This window comes from Hypanus sabinus, chromosome 16, assembly GCF_030144855.1.
Source record: "Hypanus sabinus isolate sHypSab1 chromosome 16, sHypSab1.hap1, whole genome shotgun sequence".
Lineage (NCBI taxonomy): Eukaryota > Metazoa > Chordata > Chondrichthyes > Myliobatiformes > Dasyatidae > Hypanus > Hypanus sabinus.
In genome coordinates this window covers 63,335,083-63,359,112 of record NC_082721.1, presented here as the reverse complement: position 1 = coordinate 63,359,112, position 24,030 = coordinate 63,335,083, and the positions used below count along the sequence as shown (strand labels likewise).

General features: G+C 43.8%; 1 protein-coding gene and 1 long non-coding RNA gene across 7 annotated transcripts in view; one reads left to right on the top strand and one right to left on the bottom strand.

Moving 5' to 3' along the window:
* Positions 1 to 9,359: 9,359 nt before the first annotated feature.
* Positions 9,360 to 18,825, bottom strand: LOC132406372 (uncharacterized). Its single transcript, XR_009516148.1, has 2 exons — positions 13,003 to 18,825; positions 9,360 to 11,233 (listed from the first exon to the last, which is right to left on the bottom strand). It is a non-coding gene; the product is annotated as an uncharacterized LOC132406372 (long non-coding RNA).
* A 153-nt stretch (positions 18,826 to 18,978) lies between these two features.
* The window catches only part of rfx1a (regulatory factor X, 1a (influences HLA class II expression)), a 168,718-nt gene continuing 163,666 nt past the window's right edge, over positions 18,979 to 24,030 (top strand). For all 6 annotated transcript variants that reach the window (XM_059991958.1, XM_059991955.1, XM_059991956.1 and 3 more), the window contains exon 1: positions 18,979 to 19,046. The gene's annotated coding sequence lies outside the window, so the exon portion shown is untranslated. The remainder of the gene's footprint in view (positions 19,047 to 24,030) is intronic.

Genomic DNA, 24,030 nt, shown 5'->3' with positions numbered 1-24,030 from the left:
AGGAATAGTCAGCATGACTTTGTCAAAGGCAGGTCATGCCTTACGAGCCTGATTGCATTTTTTGATGATGTGACTAAACACATTGACGAAGGTAGAGCAGTAGATGTAGTGTATATGGATTTCAGCAAGGCATTTGACAAGGTACCCCATACAAGGCTTATTGGGAAAGTAAAGAGGCATATGATCCAAGGGGACCTTGCGTTGTGGATCCAGAATTGGCTTGCCCATAGAAGACAAAGAGTGGTTGTAGACGGGTCATATTCTGCATGGAGGTCGGTGACCAGTGGTGTGCCTCAGGGATCTGTTCTGGGACCCCTACTCTTCATGATTTTTATAAATGACCTGGTTGAGGAAGTGAAGGGATGGGTTAGTAAATTTGCTGATGACACCAAGGGTGAGGGTGTTGTGGATAGTGTGGAGGGCTGTCAGGGGTTACAGCAGGACATTGATAGGATGCAAAACTGGGCTGAGAAGTGGCAGATGGAGTTGAATCCAGATAAATGTGAGGTGGTTCATTTTGGTAGTTCAGAGATGATGGCAGAATATATTATTAATGGATATATATATATAATGTTATACTGTGTGTGTGTGTGTGTGTGTGTGTGTGTGTGTGTGTGTGTGTGTGTGTGTGTGTGTGTGTATATAAATAATTATACATATATTATAGTATTAATATAGTATTAATGGCAGTGTGGAGGATCAGAGGGATCTTGGGGTCTGAGTCCATAGGACACTCAAAGCTGCTGCGCAAGTTGACTCTGTGGTTAAGAAGACATACGGTGCCTTGGTCTTCATCAACCATGGGATTGAGTTCAAGAGCCGAGAGGTAATGCTACAGCTATATAGGGCCCTGGTCAGATCTCACTTGAAGTACTGTACTCATTTCTGGTCACCTCACTACAAGAAGGATGTGGAAACGATAGAAAGGGTGCAGAGGAGATTTACAAGGATGTTTCCTGGCCTAATGCAAATAGATTGACTGAACTTGGCCTTTTCTCCCTGGAGCATCAGATGATGAGAGGTGACCTGATAGAGGTGTATAAGATGATGAGAGGCATTGATCATGTAGATAGTCAGAGGTTTTTTCCCAGGGCTAAAATGGCTAACACGAGAGGGCAGTTTTAAGGTGCTTGGAAGCAGGTACAGAGGAGAAGTCAGGGTTAAGTTTTTTTACACAGAGAGTGGTGAGTGTGTGGAATGGGCTGCCGCCGAAAGTGGTGGAGGCAGATACGATAGGGTCTTTTAAGAGACTCCTGGATAGGTACATGGAACTTAGAAAAATAGAGGGCTATGGGTAACCCTAAGTAATTTCTAAAGTAAGTACATGTTCATTGTAGGTCAAAGGGCCTGTATTGTGCTGTAGGTTTTCTATGTGTCTAGATTATGACAGATCTAGCTGTGCACTCAGCTCCACCATTCAATAAGATCGTGACAGATCTAGCCATGGACTCAGCTCTGACTAACTACCTTTCCCTGATAACCTTTAATTCCCCTGCTACCTATGCCTTGAATATATTTAATGAGGTAGCGTTATAGGGCCAGCTATCACTGATCAGGGTTCAACTCCCACTGCTGTCTGTAAGGAGTTTGTACACTTTGCTGCAATTATGTGGGTTTCCTCTGAGTGCTCCAGTTTTCTCCCACAATCCAAAAATGAACAGTATATGTATTTAACCCAAACAAAATGCTGGTGGAACACAGCAGGCCAGGCAGCATCTATAGGAAGAAGTACAGTCGACGTTTCGGGCTGAGACCCTTCGTCAGAACTAACTGAGCAGCATCTATAGGAAGAAGTACAGTTGATGTTTCGGGCCGAGGCCCTTCATCAGGACTAACTGAGCAGCATCTATAGGAAGAAGTACAGTCGACGTTTCGGGCTGAGACCCTTCGTCAGAACTAACTGAGCAGCATCTATAGGAAGAAGTACAGTTGATGTTTCGGGCCGAGGCCCTTCATCAGGACTAACTGAGCAGCATCTATAGGAAGAAGTACAGTTGATGTTTCGGGCCGAGACCCTTCATCAGGACTAACTGAGCAGCATCTATAGGAAGAAGTACAGTTGACGTTTCGGGCTGAGACCCTTCGTCAGGACTAACTGAGCAGCATCTATAGGAAAAAGTACAGTTGATGTTTCGGGCCGAGACCCTTCGTCAGGACTAACTGAAAGAAAAGAACTTTCAGTTAGTCCTGACGAAGGGTCTCCGCCCCGAAACGTCGACTGTACTTCTTCCTATAGATGCTGCCTGGCCTGCTGCATTCCACCAGCATTTTGTGTGTGTTGCTTGAATTTCCAGCATCTGCAGATTTCCTCGTGTTTGCGGGATACTTATTTAGAGATACAGAGTAGAACAAGGGCTTTCCGGTCCAATGAGCCACACTGCAGCAACCCCATTTAACCCAAGCCTAATCACAGGACAATTTAACCTACTAACCCAGGCATGGGCAAACTACGGCCCGTTAAGCTTTTTAATCCGGCCCGCAGAACTTGATGAAATTATATTAATAAACCTTGTTAACGTTTTTTCCCCGCAATTCTGGTGTTTTCCCAATAAATGACGCACTCTATATACATTGACCTTTGTTGAGGTGCAGCGTATTACTCCACATTTTCGCTTTACTCTTTGTTCGGCTCGATCTATTTGTGTGAACAGGCGTTCAGCGTCATGAACATCAACAAAGCCAGCCACAGATCCAAGTTAACTGACCAACACCTCAGATCCATCCTGAGAATCGCCACAACAAAACTAAATCCAGACTTTGATGCGCTGGCTGAAAAGGGAGACCAACAACACTGTTCCCACTGAAATTAAAAATAAGTTTCTTCATTGTGTTATGTAAAAAATGCATTTGAAAATATTTTTTTCAATAAGCCTTACATGTTACATGTCATTTCTGTTAAGTGATGGACATGAGTAGTGTGCAGGTGCACGTACGTTCTCAAAATAAAAAATGCACTCCAGATCAAATAACGTGCTCCGCATACTGGCGCGCTGTCACTGTTCTGTCCTTGTGCTGGTCGTTGTTGAGTTTTGGCACAGGGGACAATTGAATAAGAAGGAGCAGGACCTGCATCTCCTACCGTTTTTGAAATAAAGACAGTCAGGAGGAGAGTGATGATGATAATATCTTGAAGGATAACAGAATTTTCAGTGCTTTAAAATAATAACTGTTACTATTAAAAAAAGCTGTATTTTATTCATTTAATTTTCAGTGTTTTAAAAGTCATTTCAATAAATAGCTAAATACCATAGGACTTCAAAGACAGATATTTTGTTGTAATGCATTTGTTCATTTTCAATTGAAATTAAAGCACATGTTTTCTACATATCCCATGATATTTTATTTTCTCTTATGAGGTGTATTACCAAAACACTCCGTCCATCTGCTCCTGGTCCGGCCCCCCTGTCAAATTTTAGAACCCTTTGTGGCCCACAAGTCAAAAAGTTTGCCCACCCCTGTACTAACCGGTACGTCTTTGGACTGTGAGAAGGAACTGGAACACCCGAAGGAAACCCACATGGTTCACAAGGAGAATGTACAAACACCTTACAGACAGCACTGGAACTCAACCCCAAGCTCTAAAGAGCCCCAAAGTGTAACTAGTGCTTTAACCACTGTACTATGTTATGGTGCCTTACTATGGATGAGGGTTAGCAGATTGTGGGCATGCTACGTTGGCAACACTTGCGGGCTGCCCCAGCACAATCCTCACTGATTTAATTTGATGCAAATGACTCATTTCACTGTGCGTTTCAATGTACATGTGACAATAAGGCTAATCTCTATGAACTTTCCAATTAGCCCTTGCACTTACTATTTCTTCATAACCTTTTGATGAAAATTCCTGGATGATTTTTGTTGTTCTCCACCAGCGATTCAACTTGGCAAAATCACCAAGTTCCCCAGTTGCTTAATTAAATTTTAAAATAAAATACTTACAGCCAGTTAGCCAAGAAATATTGAGCTCGATTCAAGGACGCTGTAACAGGAACTAAGAAATGTAAATATCCATTAGTTAGAGTGACATTTTGTAGGCTGTTAGATTAAATGCATCAAGGACAAGTAATTTGTGTGCACTTATCTTCAGATCAACAGTGTGCTTTGAAACGTTTTGAGTCAATAGAAGTGGTTCAAGGAGTCCTGCTGGCAATTTTGTGGGTGAAAGTATCACCTGATACTCTATCAAAGAGTCACAGTAACAAATTTCAGACTGCACAAAGTTAGAAACTCCCACTAACTGTGATAATTTGGTTAGTCACCAGCAGAAGCACCCTTGGGTTAAAGCAGCAAACACATCCCAGTACAGAAAAAAATTGATGCAATCGCAAAGATGACACACCAGCGGCTTTACTTCATTAGGCATTTGAGGATATTTGACATGTTATCAAAGGCTCCATCAAATGTCTGTAGACGTTCACTGGACAATAACCAGTGAAAATTCCCTTTGAACACATTCCCATTCCATTTTCATATAGCCAATTATATACCAGTAATAATTGTCAGTCCCTAACTGTCCTTGAACCAAAAGGCACATCAGGCTATTTCAGAGAACTGTTGGGAGTTAACCACATGGCTGGGTTGGGAGTCACACACCACATAGACAAGGTGATGAAGACAGGATTCCTTCTATAGAGGATATATTTAAAGACTTAAAGTTAAGCTTAATGTATATCAAAATATACAGTGAAATCCATCGTTTTGCATCAATTACCAACACAGTCCGAGGATGTGCTGGGGGCAGCCCACAAGTGTAACCACTCTTCTGGTGCCTGCCTGCAACTCTCTAAGCCTGACCTGTATGTATTTGGAATGTGGGAGGCATCCAGAGGAAATCCACATGGTCATGGGGAGAACATAGAAACTTCCTACAGATGTCGGCACCAGAGGTCCAGGTTCAATCCTAACCTCCGGTGCTGGCTGTGTGGAGTTTACACATTCTCCTTGTGACCGCATGGACTTCCTCCAGGTGCTCCAGTTTGCACAGGGCAGAATTAAGCCATTCAACTCATCAAGGTTGCTTTATATTCCATCATGGCCGATTTATTATCCCTCTCAACCCCATTCCCCTGCCCTCTTTGATGTCCTTACTAATCAAGAATCTGTCAACATCCGCTTTAAATATACCCAATGACCTAGGCTCCACAGCTGCCTCTGGCAATGAGTTCCACAGAGTAACCATCCATCCTTTGGCTAAAGACATTCCTCTTTGCCTCTGTTCTAAAGAGAAGTACTTCTATTCCTTTAGTCCTAGATTTCCCCATTATAGGAAACATCATCTCCACCTCCACTCTATGTTCCATAGGTTTCAGAGAGATCCCCCCTTTTGCAATACAAACACCAATGTCAGGACGCTGTTTGTTGACTATTGCTCAGCATTTAACACCATTATTCCCACAGTCCTGTTTGATGAGCTACAGAACCTGGGCCTCTGTACCTCCCTTTGTAAATGGATCTTTGACTTCCTAACCAAAAGACCACAGTCTGTGCAGATTGCTGATAACATCTCCTCCTCACTGATGATCAACACTGACACACTTCAGAGGTGTGTGCTTAGCCCACTGCTCTACTCTCTCTATACCCATGACTGAGTGGCTAGGTATAGCTCAAATGCCATCTATAAATTCGCTGATGACACAACCATTGCTGGTAGAATCTCAGCTGGAAATGAGAGGGTGTAGAGGAACGAGATATACTAGCTAGTTGAATGGTGTTGCAGCAATAACTTGCACTCAGTGTCGGTAAGACGAGAGAACATGAACCAATCCTCACAGAGGGATCAGAAGTAGAGAGAGTGAGCAATTTCGTTCCTGGGTGCCAAGATCTCTGAGGATCTAATCTGGTGCAAACATGCCGAAGCAACTATAAAAGCAAGACAGGAGATTGAACAGATTTGGTTTGTCATCTAAAACACTTGGAAACATCTATAGATATACTGTGGAGAGCATTCTCACAGGCTGCATCACTGTCTGGTATGGGGGGTGGGCTACTGCACAGGACTGAAAGAAGCCACAGAGGGCTGTAAGTTTAGTTGTCTCCATCTTGGGTACTAGCCTACAAAGTACCTAGAACATCTTCAAGGAGCAATGTCTCAGAAAGGCAGCGTCCATTATTAAGGACCTCCAGCACCCAGGACATGCCTTCTTCTCATTGTCAGGGAGGAGGTACAGAAGTCTGAAGACACACACTCAGCGATTCAGGAACAGCTTCTTCCCCTCTGCCATCAGGGAGGAGGTACAGAAGCCTGAAGACACACACTCAGCGATTCAGGAACAGCTTCTTCCCCTCTGCCATCAGGGAGGAGGTACAGAAGCCTGAAGACACACACTCAGCGATTCAGGAACAGCTTCTTCCCCTCTGCCATCAGGGAGGAGGTACAGAAGCCTGAAGACACACACTCAGCGATTCAGGAACAGCTTCTTCCCCTCTGCCATCAGGGAGGAGGTACAGAAGCCTGAAGACACACACTTAGCGATTCAGGAACAGCTTCTTCCCCTCTGCCATCAGGGAGGAGGTACAGAAGTCTGAAGACACACACTCAGCGATTCAGGAACAGCTTCTTCCCCTCTGCCATTCAATTCTAAATGGACTTTGAACCCATGAACACTACCTCACTTTTTATTAGTTGTTTTTACACTATTTTTGATTTATTTAATATATAATTACTGCAATCAATTACTTTTTTTTCTATATTATCATGTATTGCATCATACTGCTGCTGCTAAGTTAACAAATTTCATGACACATGTAGGCAATAATAAACCTGATTCAGATTCTTCTAAACTCCAGTGAGTACAGGCCCAGAGCCATCAAACGCTCCTGATATGTTAACCATTTTACTCCTGGATCATTCTTGCAAACTTCCTCTGGACCCTGTCCTTTCACAGCCAGGTTTGGGACTATCCATGGTGGAGTTAATACATCCTTTGGAGGGAAATAAATTTGCCCAAGCCTTAATCACCACCACTTCCTCATGTGCACGAACCCCTGGAATAGGTGAGGAAGTTTTCAGTACTAAGACACATTACACTGTATGCCACGCTAGCTGGTGTAAATATTAATAGCTACAGAAAACATTACCAAGGTCAAACTACAGATACTGGAAACCCGAGACAACACACTTAAAGTGGAAGCAAAACTAACTAAAACATAAGTAAACCAAAGCATCCTCTAAAATCTCTTTCACTTCTCTTTCTTTATAAAACAGAGTCTCCAAGGAATCAAGTGGGAACTGTGAAGGAATTTCATTGTGCAAAGAGCAGTGAGAATGTAGAACTTCAACTGGAAGTGGTTGAAGCCAGTAATACTGACACATCGAGGGAGAGACTCGACAAGTGGATGAAGGAGAAGGAAATACGTAGGCTCAACTGGCAGATCGATTGAAAGTCAGGCGAAGACTTAAATAGAGCATATGGCCTTTGTTGTGACCGACTGAAAGTGAGCAGCCTGGAAGCTGTAACTGGGAAATATAAAAGTCCTTATTCACACAGCAAATCTCCAGGAGAGAGAAAGAGTTCAGGAGAATCTCATTCTCCTGACACAATATTCCATACTTCAACTCCAAGATAACAAAAACCAATGGAATACAGCTTCAATTTCTATGATCACCTACTTAACTTTTAATTTTTAGAATGTATCATAGTCAGGTAAATTTACAGAATTACATATTTACATATTCAACCTTTTTGGACAAATTTAAGAGATTTACTGGAACAAATTATTGGAATACAACTTCCACACAATCCAATATTATTTTTACTAGGTGACATTGAAGGGATAAAATCAAAATCCAAATTGAATAAATATCAGAAAGAATTCATAAAAATTGCATTGGCAGTAGCCAAAAAGGCTATTGCAGTTACTTGGAAATTGAATTCATACTTAAGTATAGATTGTTGGAAGAATGAAAATTTTAGCTGCATTCCACTTGAAAAAATTACTTATAATTTAAGAGATAAATATGAAATATTTCTGAAAATTTGGTGCCCTTATTTACAAAAAATAGGATTAAATATATAGGCGCTCTGAAGATAAATTATTGGTTATCTGGGGAAATAAATAAATATACATATTAACGCTATTATGAACTCCATGGAGCATGTGGGGATCTTCCAAAATCCAGGCATTCTTTCTTTCTTCTTCTTTTTTTTCTATAGGGATATGTTAGGGGGAGGGGGGAAGGGGTGATAATTTTCTTTTTTCTTTCTGTAACCTATTTGAAAATTCAATTAAAACATTTTTTTTTAAATTACATATTTACAATGGCAGTATATTGCAACTGGCAAAACATCTTTGAATATTTAATTCTGGTGCTTGCTCCAAAAACCAGAAACCCAAAATATACCCCTTTTGTTACATGGGTGGATCCATGAATATGTATACAACTAACCAGAAGGTTGAGACAACGCATATCTGTCCGGAACTAGCTGAAACATGCTAACAGGAACATTCATCGATTGTCTTCCCTTATGTAGTTTCAATGGGTCAAACGCTCAACATTTTAGGAACACCTGCCTTTCCACAGTGTGTCAGGGATAATAAACCTGATTCTAATTCCAGGACAGAATCATAATGTTCCACACTGCATGATTGGTTCCACTAGCCACAAAGTATCAGTAGGAAGTTAAATTATTTCCTGAAGACTGGTTCTCTGTTTAATTAATCCACAATTATGCTCTCCGTGATTTCAAAACTGTAGAGTGATTCCTAACAGGTTCACTGGGTCGATTGGCCAATGTGCGTGCAACTCTTCCCATTACATCGACACCTTTCCAGAGGATTTGCTTTCATTTTCATTGTTAAAATAAACTCAAGAGGTTCTGCAGATGCTGGAAATCCAGAGGAACACACACAGAATGCTGGAGGAAATCAGGTCAGGCAGCATCTCTGGAGGGAAATGAACCCTTCCATACTTTGGACTGAGATCCTTCATCAAGACTAGAAATGAGAGGGTGGGGGAAGAAGCCAGAACAAGGTGAGGGAAGTGGGAGGAGTAGGTGGTAGGTGAGGGAGAAAGTACATGGGTGGGTGAGGGGGCAGATGGGTGGCTGGGTGAGGGGGAAGGTGGATGAGGGAGGGGGGAATGGTGAGAAACTGGTAGGTTTCACCTCTTCTGCCTATCACCTCCCAGCTTCTCATTTCATTCCCCATCTGCCTGCCTACCCTCACTTGGCTTCACCTATCACCTGCCAGCTTGTACTCCTTTCTCTCCTCCCCCCCCCCCCCCCCCACCACCTTCTAATTCTGCTTCCATAGTTCTTCCTTTTGTTAGAACTCCTGAAGGAGGGTACACTAATTCTGCAGTTGCCCAAGGTACAGCCCTGTGGTAGCTGCCAAGGTGTTGTGGCATAAGGTGTGCTTTGCTCTCTCTCTCTCTCTCTCTCTCTCTCTCTCTCTCTCTCTCTCTGAGGGTAGCGCTGAAGTAAAATTAAGTCACTCACCTTCCATAAACCTTCAAAGATCACACACATTTATTTTACTCACCTGCTGAACGTGTGAACAGGCTCATTCACCCTCCAACCACACCCCCTCCCCACAAGAGTATTACTTCAGTCAAGCTATATAGGAAGCCAAAAACACCACTCAAAGTGCTTCTAAGAAGCCATAAATATTTAAATGTTGGTTTGCCTAAAATAGTTCCTTTTTAATAAATGATGATATGTGCATGTTTTATTCCTTGGAGAGAAGCACTAGGTCTAACAATGAATCCACTTTGGATTTCCTAACCGAATTGATTTATTTAAGAAATGCTACTTATTTATTTAGTGATGTAGCAGAGTAACAGGCCCTTCCAGTCCAATGGGCCCACACTGACCTCCTCGCTCTTTAGAATGTTGGAGGAAACCCACGCAGTCTCGGGGAAAACGTACAGACTCCTTATAGACAGTGGCAGGAACTGAACCCAGATCACTGGCACTGTGATAGCGTTTCACAACCCACCACATTACCAGCTATCTCACAAAATATGTTTCCTGTGATTTTACTTTAATTCAGCAAGGTAATTCATGGAAGCAAAGTATACTCAGAGACTAGTAAAGGGGTCAGGTTCTCAGTATGGTTCTTCCCATGCGAAATGTGTTAGGAATCTTAGATCTTTCCATGGAATTAATTCCAGATTCTTATGACAACTATTCTCAGTCAATCAGTGTAGATAATGGGTATCTTTCATCCCAGCTGTGGTTATTTTAACAAACAATCTGCTCAAAGAAATCAATGGTTAGAGCAGCATCTTGGGTGGAAACCCTGTATCAGAGCTTAGTGGACAGAGGGAAGAAGAGGGGGGAAGGAGGGAAGTGGTGACACAGAGGTAATCGATGAACTGAGGTGGTGGGTGAAGGCTGATGGGCAGGTCGAGCCAGACAGAGAAGGGGGAAGGTGGTGGAGTAGGGAGACAGAGACAGATGCTTGATAAATGTCTCTGTCCATTTATAGGCGAGACTTAATTTATAGGAGGAGAGGTTGAACCCCTATCCCCACTGGAGGGTGAAGGGGGAAGGTGGTGGAGTAGGGAGACAGAGACAGATGCTTGATAAATGTCTCTGTCCATTTATAGGAGAGACTTAATTTATAGGAGGAGAGGTTGAACCCCTATCCCCACTGGAGGGTGATAAGCAGTACCCTCCTTAATCCACCATTGTCCCTCTTCTCATTACACTGGCCATCTCCTCTCTGCACTCTCAGTGCTGATGCAGGGTTTTGACCTGAAACATCAACAGTTCCTCCCCCCATCCCCACCGACACCGAGTTCCTCCAGCAGATTTGCTTGTTCCCCACATTCTTCCCCCATCAGAGGTGGGTTTCTCGTCACTGGCAGACAGTCTGTTGTGAACATTCTAGTTCTGCGACAGCAAGACATGGAAATTTCTATAAGTTACAAAAAATAAATAAGGAAAAGAAAGAATAACATGGTAGTGTTCATGGGCTCATGGAACTTCCATAAAGCTAATGGCGGTGGGGAAGGTGATGTTGAGCGCGAGCCTGCAGGCTCCTGTATCTGCTCCCTGATGGTAGATGTCGCTCGACCTGCTGACTTTCTCCAGTAGAGTGTTGGTCCAGATTTCAGAATCTGCAATTTCTGTGATGATTCTTTTTATTCATTTTTCCAGGCATCGCACATCCCTAATTGCTCCTAAAAAATGGCGTGGTGAGCCAGCATCTTGGACCATAATAGCTTGCACGTAGAAAACGTTCCCATGGGGAGGGAGTACCAGGATTTAAACCCACTGATGTGATGGAGCTGCATGTAATTCAAAGTCAAAGGAAAGCTTATTGTTTATATCCTCCAATGTGTCACCTGGAAGTTAAAAGTTATAGCAAAATTTTTTGTATGTGTAGTACCCCTGAAAAGGGAAGACAAATGAAACGTAAAAGCTGCAATGTTCACGCATCAGTTAAAAAAGTACCTGGCTGCCCCTCCCCAAGCATGAGCAATCAATCACGTGCTGAAGATTGAATGCAAGCCCTTACAAGTAAATGACAGATTCAGGGCTCAACACTGTAAGAGACTACCTTGCACACAGATGTTCATAGTTTTCAACTAAACACATTTGCATGTTTTAAAAACCATATCCCTTTTTTTCTCAACATGAAATGATATTCATATTAAATAAATTATTTATCCTTTTAAAAAATTATTTGAACAATTACTTTCAACTAAGTTGAACAAATTTCAACCTCGGCACACACTCCCCCTCTAAGGTCGATGGCGTCCCAGCACCTCTGCCCACTCCTAGACTTGCAATCACTACTTTCCTTGTATAAAACATTCGTTTGGATGAGCCCTGGGGCTCCATTTTGGCAGGTACCCTTGCTTTGTTGCGGTATTTTTTTTGTGGTTTAACATCCAAAGGCAGGTGTTCACATGGCAGGCGAAGATTGCGACACAGTACACTGGGTCTTCCCTTTCTCTGTTCAGCTTTTACTTCATAATTTAGCACATTCTTACCAACTTTTCATACAATATGGCTGCAGTACTCCCAATAGTTTTGAAACTTTCCCGGGCCTCTGCAGAATGTCAGGTTCTTTACAAGGACACAATTCCCAGGTTGTAACTCTGTAAAACTCACTCTGCTGTCATAATTTCTGTTATTTCTCTCCGAGACCTTTAGCATATACACTTTCGCAATCTGATGGGATTTTTGCATGCCTCTTTTTCATCTTTCTAAGTATTTACTGGGAGTTGCAAGACTTTTCTCAGTGTTCCAGCCAAAGAATACATCTTAGGGCAACCTTGACAATCTACCGAAGAGAAGGTGGAATGGAAAGACTCCTGTTACCTCCGACCTTGTACATTTGTAAGTATACACCATTTTATTCAATGACTCTTTCCAATTGCCTTTTGTCTTCCTGTTAGTGTTTTCAACATTTGAACCTCTCAACTTGTGCATTTCCCTGGGGGGGGGGGGGGTGGACGGTGTAGTTCTCGTCCGTTTCCCTGGGGGAGGGGTGGACGGTATAGTTCTTGTCCGTTTCCCTGGGGGGGTGTGGACGGTGTAGTTCTCATCCGTTTCCCTGGGGGGGGGGTGGACGGTGTGGTTCTCGCCCGTTTCCCCGGGGGTGGACGGTGTAGTTCTTGTCCGTTTCCCTGGGGGGGGGGGGTGGATGGTGTAGTTCTCGTCCATTTCCCTGGGGGGGGGTGGACGTTGTAGTTCTCGTCCGTTTCCCTGGGGGGGGGGGTGGACGGTGTAGTTCTTGTCCGTTTCCCTGGGGGGGGGGGTGGATGGTGTAGTTCTCGTCCATTTCCCTGGGGGGGGTGGACGGTGTAGTTCTCGTCCGTTTACCTGGGGGGGTGGACGTTGTAGTTCTCGTCCGTTTCCCTGGGGGGGGGTGGACGGTGTAGTTCTCGTCCGTTTCCCTGGGGGGGGGGTGTGGACGGTGTAGTTCTCGTCCGTTTCCCTGGGGGGGGGGGTGTAGTTCTCGTCCGTTTCCCTGGGGGGGGTGGACGGTGTGGTTCTCGCCCGTTTCCCTGGGGGGGGGGGGTGGACGGTGTAGTTCTCGTCTGTTTACCTGGGGGGGGTGGATGGTGTAGTCCTCATCCGTTTCCTTGGGGGGGGTGTGGACGGTGTAGTTCTCGTTCATTTCCCCGGGGGTGGATGGTGTAGTTCTCGTCCGTTTCCCCGGGGGGTGGGGTGTGGACGGTGTAGTTCTTGTCCGTTTCCCTGGGGGGGGGTGTGGACGGTGTAGTTCTCGTCCGTTTCCCTGGAGGGGGTGGACGGTGTAGTTCTCGTCCGTTTCCCTGGGGGGGTGGACGGTGTAGTTCTTGATCCTGCCACGCTGCTCTGTTTTCTCAGTTGGGTGAAGAGCTGGTTCTCAGATTCGGCGCTTTTGACATGATGCAGTCAGTGACAGTTTTTCCTGACTTTGAGGGCATGTTCCATACCTGTGCAATCATGTAAAATGGTGAATAATCACCAGAATGTACTCATATCTACCCATGCACTTGTCCAGGTGAAGAAAGTTAACGGACACAGGTTCAATGGCTGCATTGTCATGATACTCTTCAATGGTGCCCTTGTTTCCCCACACGGCTTCTTTCGCTTGAGACAGGTACAGGCTCTTAGCACGTGGTGCTCAATGTCCCTTTGCGCGTGAGGCCAGAAAAATCTCTCTTACCAGAGCCACTGTATGATCAACACCTCGATGCCCCATTTTATCATGTAGCTCTTTCAGGACCGTATACTTGAACCTCACAGATACAGTGGCATGCTAAATTTGGGGCACCCCGGTCAACATTTATGTTACTGTGAATAGCTAAGCGAGTAAAATATGACCTGGTTTCCAAAAGGCATAAAGTTTAAAATGACACATTTCTTTAATATTTTCAGCAAGATTACTTTTTTATTTCCATCTATTACAGTTTCAAAATAACAAAAAAGGAAAAGGACCCAAAGCAAAAGTTTGGGCACCCTGCATGGTCACACCCCCTTTGGCAAGTATCACAGCTTGTAAACGCTTTCTGTAGCCAGCTAAGAGTCTTTCAATTCTTGTTTGGGGGATTTTCACCCATTCTTCCTTGCAAAAGGCTTCTAGTTATGTGAGATTCTTGGGCCATCTTGCATGCACTGCTCTTTTGAGGTCTATCCAGAGATTTTTGATGATGTTTAGGTCAGGAGACAGAGGGCCATGGCAAAACCTTCAGATTGTGCCTCTTGAGGTAGTCCATTGTGGATTTTGAGGTGTGTTTAGGATCAGGATCATTATCCTATTGTAGAAGCCATCCTCTTTTCATCTTCAGCTTTTTTTTTAAAACAGTCAATGTAACATTTGCTTCCAGAATTTGCTGGTATTTAATTGAATTCATTCTTCCCTCTACTAGCGGAATGTTCCCCGTGCCACTGGCTGCAACGCAAGCCCAAAGCATGATCGATCCACCCCCGTGCTTAACAGTTGGAGAGATGTTCTTTTCATGAAATTCTGCACCCTTTTTTCTCCAAACACACCTTTGCTCATTGCGGCCAAAAAGTTCTATTTTAACTTCATCAGTCCACAGGACTAGTTTCCAAAATGCATCAGTCTTGTTTAGATGTTCCTTTGCAAACTTCTGATGTTGAATTTTGTGGTGAGGACGCAAGAAAGGTTTTCTTTTGATGACTCTTCTATGAAGGTCATATTTGTGCAGGTGTCGCTGTAGAACACTGTAGAACAGTGCACCACCACTCCAGAGTCTGCTAAATCTTCCTGAAGGTCTTTTGCAGTCAAACAGGGGTTTGATTTGCCTTTCGAGCAATCCTAAGAGCAGTTCTCTTGGAAAGTTTTCTTGGTCTTCCAGATCTCAACTTGACCTCCACCGTTCCTGTTAACTGCCATTTCTTAATTACATTATGAACTGAGGAAACAGCTACACGAAAACACTTTGCTATCTCCTTATAGCCTTCTTCTGCTTTGTGGGGATAATTTATTTTAATTTTTAGAGTACTAGGCAGCTGCTTAGAGGAGAACATGGCAGCTGAATGTTGGGATAAGGTTTGAGGAGTCAGGGTATTTATAAAGCTTTGAAATTTGCATCACCAGGCCTTTCCTAACGATGACTGTGAACAAGCCATAGCCCTAACAAGCTAATTAAGGTCTGAGACCTTGGTGAAAGTTATCTGAGAGCTCAGATCTCTTGGGGTGCCCAAACTTTTGCATGGTGCTCTTTTCCTTTCTTTCACTCTAAAATTATACAAAACAAAAATAATACACTAATCTTGCTTAAGATGTTCAAAATAATGTTTCATCTGTAACTTTATGACTTTTGGAGATCGGTTCATCTTCTACTCACTTACTATTCACAGTAACAGAAATTTTGACCGGGGTGCCCAAACCTTTGCATGACACTGTAGCATCAGTCGTGTTCATTGGTAGATTTCTAATGAAGGATGCCATCCTCATCCAATACTAATTTATCCTACTCTTACAAAAAGCACCTGGCTCATTTACGTAATGTCTGTACTTATTAAAAAGTAGGTTTCGAACCTGAGTGTACAAAGTCAATTACCATTTTGATGTCACCATCCACTTCCTGTGCTTGCTGGATCTTCCTCCTGGACTGTGGTGAAATTAACGTGTTCACCAAGTCGACACTTACTGCGTCTGACGGTACAGATTGTTATGGTCCGGTCCGGGATCTGCATTCCAGGTCTTGATCCGGTCCGCGGACTCCGAACTCCGGGTCTTGTAGCCGTCCCTCCTTTCACCCTTGAGCCCAATTAGTCACACCTGTGGATCATCGTGGCTTGTTGGGGCTCGAGGAGGTGCCCCTGATGCCCATTGGTTGGTGGTGTATATAGGGGCTCTGGGACTGAGTGGAGTTGGGGGTTGTCCTGCCTATCCTGTTCCTCTGGTCACTCTGGCTTGGAGTTCTCTATGTTAAAGATGAGTTGTTCAAGTAAGTCTGGCAGTCACCCTGGACCTAGTTCCCTTCCTATCCCTTGCCTCCACTGGGCAAGCCTGGCTGAACTGCTGTTGCCTGGTGGAGGACTCTGCCCCTTTCCATCCCTTGTTGCTGATGGGTTGTGCCCTGCAACCTACCCAGGTGCCCTGTGACCTGTTCAGGCCCTTGTGTCCCTGCCTGAGAGGTCTGGGCCCTGCCTAGGAGTTATGAGGCCTGCCCAGAGGTCTCTGCCCCTAACTATCCCTCACTGCTGATGGGTTGTGCCCTGTAACTTGCCCAGGTGCCCCGTGACCTGTTCAGGCCTGTGTTCCTGCTTGGGAGGTCTGGGCCCTGCCTAGGAGTTATGAGGCCTGCCCAGAGGTCTCTGCCCTTACCTATCTCTCGATGTTGATGGGTTGTGCCCTGCTACCTACCCAGGTGTCCCGTGACCTGCCCAGAAGTTATGTGGCCTGCCTTGCCTGAACTCTGGGATCCTCCTGCCTGCCTGAACTTTAAGACTCTCTTGGAACCCCAGCATCACCTTGAACATTACGTCCCTCACACACACCACGGTCTCCACGTCTTGCCTCTCGTTTAGTTGTTCCCGTCCTGCCCCTAGTACTTCAGTGCCTGTGTCCTGCACTTGGGTCCAGCCTCCTGTCCCCAGTATGACACAGCTACTGTCATGAACCAGGGTATTTCTGCACTTTGCTGCACTTTAATGGCCTGGACTGTGGCCCTCACTGAATCGGATGAGACATCTGTGCACTCACTCATAAGCGTTTCCATGGCTATTGGCATTCGGGACAGTCAGCATCAACGTTTTCTTTTCCCGAGCAATAACACATATTGAAGGAGAATTCAGCTGGTTCTGCAATCTATCTATATCCAGTTGCATTTCGGTTTGCTATAGACAGAACATTCTTAAGGAGATTGTTGTCACTGTAAACTGTGAGTGCCAGGGCATAGTACAGGTAATCCCTAAATTTTTCAGTAATTGCCCACTTCAAAGCAAGGAATTCCAATCTCCTGCTGTGTAGATGGTAGTTTTTTTTTCTGCATTTGTCAATGTTCGTCATCCATAGGCTATTGTTCTCAGTTTGCCATCTTGCTTTTGATACAGAACTGCTCCCAACCCTTCACTGAAGGCCTCAATGTAGAGAATTAATGTTGTTCAAAGACTAGGGATCCCAGCACGGGTGGCTGTACCAGGCAATCATTCAGCTTCCCCAAAGTTTTTTGATGCGTCTGTGTCCAACTGATCGGTTTGCAAGAGAGTACACAGTTCCTCTTCTTTTTTCGTCTTTCTAAGGCTACCCCTACTGAGCTGATCTTGGTCGCTGTCATCGCAAGTTACTTTTATTGTCATTTCAACCATAACTGCTGGTACAGTACACAGTAAAAATGAGACAACGTTTTTCAGGACCATGGTGTTACGTGACACAGTACGAAAACTAGACTGAACTACGTATTGGGGGGGGAGGAGTTCACAATTCTAGGGAAATCCTTAACGTACTGCTGATCATAGCTTAATAGACCCAGAAACTTTCTCCATTCTCCCACTATTGTCTGACTACTCTTTTACTGCCACAGTGTCTGCACGATCCAACTCATTTCCCTCTGCTGACGCAATTCTCCCCAGGTAGTGAATGTCAGCCTAGAACTCACACTTGCTGGGTTTAAGGTTCACTCCAAGTGCCCGCATTCGCTGTATCACTCTTCTCACCGCATCAACATGCTCGTCGAAGGTCTTAGTGAACGTTAGTGTGCCATCCAGGTATGGTAAACAGACTTTGTCTCTTAGTCCTTCAAGACACTCCACCATGAAACGTTGGAAAGCTGCAGGCGCATTCATGAATCCAAAGGGGATTTGAATAACCCCAGGGAGTTATGAAGGCTATTAGTGGCCTGCTTTCTTTCAACATGAATCCTTGCTGGTATGCTTTCCCCTGATCAAGTAACAAGAACCAAGCAATACCCAGTAAGCTGTCTATAACGTCTTGCACTCATGGAATGGGCTGGCAGTCAAGAATGGTTTTCTTATTCAGGTCCCTATAATCAATACATCTTCCATCTTTGAGACATTTTTGTCCAGGTGTAAAGCGAGTTAGATTGTGAAATGTCTTCACTAAGAGGTTTCAACTGTGACACTAGGTCTGTATGAGTCTTTTCCATCTGACATTTATGCTCAGCAGGATGTTCCTCTAACTATTCAGGGTTGACAGTGGGAGTGCCGGCTGACCCAAATAGCTTACGTTTGTTTTCTCCGCTTCATTTGCACAGTACCTCATCTGAAGTTTTGGAAACTATTTTGAATAGAATCACTTTGTAAACTGCTGAGTACAGCATGTAAAAACATGCTCTGCACTAAGTCTGGATCATATTTCAGACTAGGCGCTCCTTCAAGTCAAGAACACGTATTAAGAATTTTTGTCTCTGTACTGCATTGGGCTTCTGCTGCCAGCTGCCTATACAGTTCAGTTGCCCCTTTTTCCTGATAATGTGAGTGAAGGATCTCTCTAAGGGTAGGTTAGTTCACGTCTGAGTTATGCTCAAAATAACCGTGCAACTGGGTCCCCGGTATAATCGCTCTGATCAGTGCAGCAATTATCTCCTCCTCTGGATAGCCTCTATTTAGGGTGCGAACAAGATGGTGACAACTGGTCTTCCCTGTTTTCCCTTCACTTCACCAACCACCGCAGTTGTAGCAACCACTAACTTGTTTAACTTGTCTCTAACCTGCAGAAGTTCAGAAATGCCACCGTCCTCCAGATTTCCCAGCTCCCCTCTTTCCAGATGGTACTTATTAGGGATCTGACAGACAAACGTGTTTTCTTAGGAGGGTGCTCTCCTGGGAGATGAAGGAAGCTATTGAATTCTACCAGCTTGTCTTTAAGTAATTCACACACTTTCTCACTAGTTTCTTCTTGGAGATTCTGAAGCACATCCATTTTCTCATCCCCTTGGCAGTGGTGTGAGTTACCGTGGTGACTGTAAGACTACCTGCTGCTGACTGGATTTTGGCGTGCACTGCTCCATCAGCTCTCCGCCTCACCTACCTCAATCAACCGTCTCACTGGGCTCCAGGCGATTAAGAAAAATTGGGAGCGGCTTGGATGAACTCGATCTGGCAAGGACACAGTCCATCTGCACAGCCATCCTAGCAGTGCCACTAAAATTTTCTAGAACCCCCGAAAAGGTGAGACAAATGAAACATAAACACTGTAACAGTCATGCATCAGTAACTTTGGTGAACCAGCACAACGAGTACCGCCCCACCCCAGGCATTCTGGCAGGCGTGAGCAATCAATCTCGAGCTGAAGATTGAGTGCGAGCCCTTACAAATCAATGGCAGATTCAATGCTCAACACTGTAAGAGACGACCTTGCACACGGATTATCAGAATTTTCAGCTAAACACATTTGCATGTTTTTAAAACAATATCCCTTTTATCTCAACATGAGATGATATTCACGTTAAATGAATTATTTTTACCCTTTTAAAGAATTATTTGAACGATTACGTATAACTAACTTGAACAGATTTTAACCTTTTCACATACGCACAGATGCAATGAAATACCTGCAGCAGCATTACAGGCGCGTAGCATGATATCAGGAGCGATCACAAGAAAAACATATTAAACAGAAATTATACACAATTTTTACAAGAAAGAACAAAATTAGATCAAAAATAACTAAACTAAAAGGTCAATAGTTGTTCAAGGTGGCCATAGACTTGCTAAACTACAGCAATTAGGGTTTTGCCACGTGTCCATGAACTAAATGGTCAGAAGGGTTCATGACTCGATCGCCTTGACTCAGCACGGAGGAGATGATTCAGTATGTATAATGCTGTCGAAGTCACCCGCAATGTCACTGACCGTTGCTGGTACTGTACTATTATTCTGATGTCTAAGAAACGTTTGGAAATGGAGCAAGGCTTCAAAAATTGAAACTAGTGTAGAGTTGAAGCCAGCCGGTTTTAGATATAGAGCCGTACTGCTGAACGGATCCCGACCCTGATCTGGCCCGTATCTTCCAAATATCCGGACCTGTCTCTCAGCTTCTTTTTGCACTACCTTACTTTCCCTTTTCTATTTTTATTATGATTTATAATTTAAATTTTTATTATATTTACTATTGATTTGTACTCCAGGGAGTGCGAAGCGCAGAATCAAATATCGCTGTGATGATTGTATGCTCTATTATCAATTGTTTGGTGACGATAAATTAATAGTAATAACAAAGTAACACTGTGAAGAAAGGGGCCCTTCAGCCCATTGATCTCGTGCCAACCATCATGAAGGCATACAGCATGGAGACAGGCCATTCATGCAGACCAGTGAGCACACATCCGTATTAATCCTATCTTTATTGATTATTGATCCTGTAGCATTAACTGTTGACGTGATTCAAGTGCTCATCTAGGTATGAATTAAATTTTGTCAGCAATGCTGCTTCATCCACACTCTCCAAGTACTCATCACTCACTGGGTGAAAAATATCCCCATCTCAATCCACAGAAAATGCACTCAGCTCGATCAGACAGGAGCTGCCTTTAACAAAGCCATGCTGGCGTAACCCCCTCATCAGAGCTCGTATACAAACTCGGCTCGACAGCTAACTCTGCTAACAGCCACCTAACTCAGCAGCGTGGAGGCTACCTTTCCAAACAATGTATGTCTAGGGTCAGAATGATTTGGGGTTCAACCAAACCAGAAAGATGGGATGTTCTAATGAACGGAACCTCAATTTGAGTGAATGCTGTGTAAATACTGCCCATATACAATTATCGTTCAGCAAGAAATAACATGATGCACCGCATAAAATTATAAAGAAAGTGTATTTACCAACTTCAGCTTTATCAGACAGTTATTAAGAGAAAGAAAAGAAAAAAAGAGGGCCCATTCCAGTTAAACCAGTCTAAATGTGCACACAAACATTGGAGCTCGCCTCCCCCAAAAGCTGGTCAGTTACAGTTAGTTATTACTCATGGTGCTGAATTCTCATCACCAGTCACTGGTGGAGCGTCCCACCTTGGGCTCCTTCAGCTCACAAAGCCCATTCCTTGCAATCGCATCTTCCCGTCAGATCAATCCCACGGGTGTCTCTCCCCATCTTTACCACATCTCCCACCAAAGGACCACAAACTGGACTACTGTCCCTCATAAAGCTCTTCCCCACAGCTCTCTAGAACCTTCCCTCACATCCCACAATCCTGATTGGCTGACTCACATTCCGAAGTTGGACAACATGGATCCTTATCTTAGCCGAAGCCAAAGCTCTCTTTCCAGCAGGGCACACTGCTGATATAAACCACCTCACAGCACGGCAGTAGAAATCTTAACCAGCGCATTACACAGGCACCGCAGACACAAGAGACTCAACAGATGCTGGAAATCAGCCATTTACAGTTCTTCATTTTGCCTTCCTCATCTGCCCCCAGGTTCTACCTACCTACCAACCCACCCACGTGTCTTTGGTATGCAAAGGGGAGGAAACTGAGGCAGCTGAAAGAAAGCCATGCAGAAACAGGAAGACCATGCAAGTTTTTCACAGAAAGCACGTGAGATCAGGATGAAGCTCAGATCTCCTCTGCCAGCTGTGACCCTGTGAGGCCCGGGATCAAGCAGGTTGTAGATTCAGATTCCGATTTACTTACCACATGCACAGGGAAACAAAATGTGAAATGAGTCATTTGCATTAACAACCATCACACTCAAGGGTGACACCACACATTCTGACGCCAACATAGCATGTCCTCCGTGCTCAGCAGAACAACACAGAACACAACAAGCAACAAAACAGAAATTACTGAACAACAAAGAAACACCAATCCCAGTTCCCCACATTAAGTCCATGGCCTCTAATGCCTTGGTGACTCAGGTCCTTGTCTGGATATTTCTTAAGTGTTGGGAGAGCATCTGCCTCCAACAGCTTGTTCGGCAGCACAGAGGAGACAGCAACCACCCTTTGTATGGGAAAACCTTTTTCTCTGGATCCACCCTGAACCTCCTACCTCTCACAGTAAATGGACGCTTACTTATCATAATACAAACACAGAAGCTTTATTTGTCAAATGAACATCAAAACATCGTGTAACACCCTAGGAAAGGTTTCACTGCTAACATGATGGTCTCTCTGTAGAAGAAGTGTTTGGGTTATGGTTAGAGTTAACCGGTGCTTTGGAATGCGAGCTGGGTCTTTTGTTTGGTGTGAGAAGAAGAGAGAACTTGTAGGATATGAGCCGGTGGGGAGATCGTGATTCAATGGAGCCGGGTGGTGAGATTGACTGAGGATCAGTGAATTGAGCTCCAACTGGTGCTCATTTGAGTGTTTAATTACAATAGGCCCTTTTTGTTTTCTCTTTCTTTTCTTTACTAACTCTTTAGTTAAGATTCATAAATATAATTCCTTTAATTGTACGCAGTGCGCTGTCTGTTGTTTCTTGGCACTGGGTTATAACAGGGTTGCAAATTACACAACATCCACACAAACCGGGGTTTGGGGTGGGAGGCACGTCTCAATCTCTCGGGTTTGGCAGGACCGGAGTGTCTTCCCTCGAAACCAGCGGGGTTTCATGCGAAACACACAGCAAATTGCGTCATTTGTGCCAACAACCAGCACGGTCCAGGGATTGTGCTGGGGCAGCACGCAAGTGTCACCACACTTCTGGAGCCAGCTCTAACACGTACCTTTTTGGAATGTGGGAGGAAACCGGAGCACATGGGGAGAAAAAGCTGATCATGTGGAGAATGTAGAAACTCCTTGCATTCAGTGGCAGGAATTAAACCCCGATTGGTGATCGCTGGCCCGGTAAAGCATTACACTAACCACTTCTCCACTGTGAGAACTAGACCTTCATTTCAAATCTGTACCACCTGGTCATTGACCTTCTGCTTAAGTAAACAAGTCCTTCCTCCCAATATCCATAGACTCTTGATCATTTTAAACACAATTCTTTTACTCTCTTTCATTTCAAAGAAAATAAACAGAGCTTGTTCGACAAAAAAAATTAACAGACCTTAGCAGAACAACCATCAGCTCAGAGATCGACCACTGCCTGGATCAAGCTAGTGGAGCCTATGCATGATTAAGGAAACGAGTTTTTGAAGACCATAACTAACAGGTCCAAAATAAAACTTTTGATTTAGAGAACAGTACTGCAGAGACTTGAATCATGGAACACCTATGGTAGACATCTGAAAGCCTTAGAACAATACCACCAAAGATCTTTACAAAAGATTCTGAGGATCAGTAGGAAGGGCAGACACACTAACACCAGCGTACTCACATGTTAACCCTTTCATTCCTGGATTCATACTCATGAACCTCCTCTGGACCATCAGTACATCATTCCTTAGATAAGGGGACCAAAACTGCTTACAATATTCTAACTGAGATCTCATCAATGCCTTATAAAGTGTCAGCATTACATCCTAGTTTTTATATTCTAGTCCTCTTGATTTCATTTCTAGTTGATGTCCTGCAATAGTTCAATTATGCAATAGCTGGCATAAAGATTAAGAGAAGCAAGAGGCTAATTAAAACAATGGGGTCTTTCAGGCATAAAGTGAACTAAGTTTGGAATGAATTTTCCAAAAGAGGAGTGTAGGTTCAAATCCCCCTGAATAGCTGATATCTTGATTTCTTTGGGCAGATGAATGCAGATCAACGTGGGTAATAGATTTGCTCTTCCATGTTTGTATTAATAACATAATAACAATTATGATGATAACATAACATTTTGGAAATGCTCAGCGATTCAGGCAGCTGGTTTCAGATTTAAAGCATCTGCTGTAAATACATACAAGAATTCTATTTTGAATTGCTTATACCATAATATTTTAAGAAATTGTGGTGTTCCTGTATAAACAATGTAATTTTAAAAGTTAATTGTGTTTTATATGTTCTATATGTAAATATGTATGCTATTATATACTTAGAAAACATTTTTTGATTGTATTTACAATACAAAATCCAGCATAGCCCAGAAAAGCGAGCGGTGGCCTCCTGAAACTCAGAAGCCCTGATCATTGGTCTCGACCCAAAATGTCAACTGTCTATTTCCCTCTGTTGTCTGACCTGCAGAATTACTCCCAGTTTTTTTTTAATGTTGCTGCAGCTTTCCAGCATCTGCAGTCTTTCTTGTGCCTCTTGAAAGTCAGGTTTGCTTGTTGG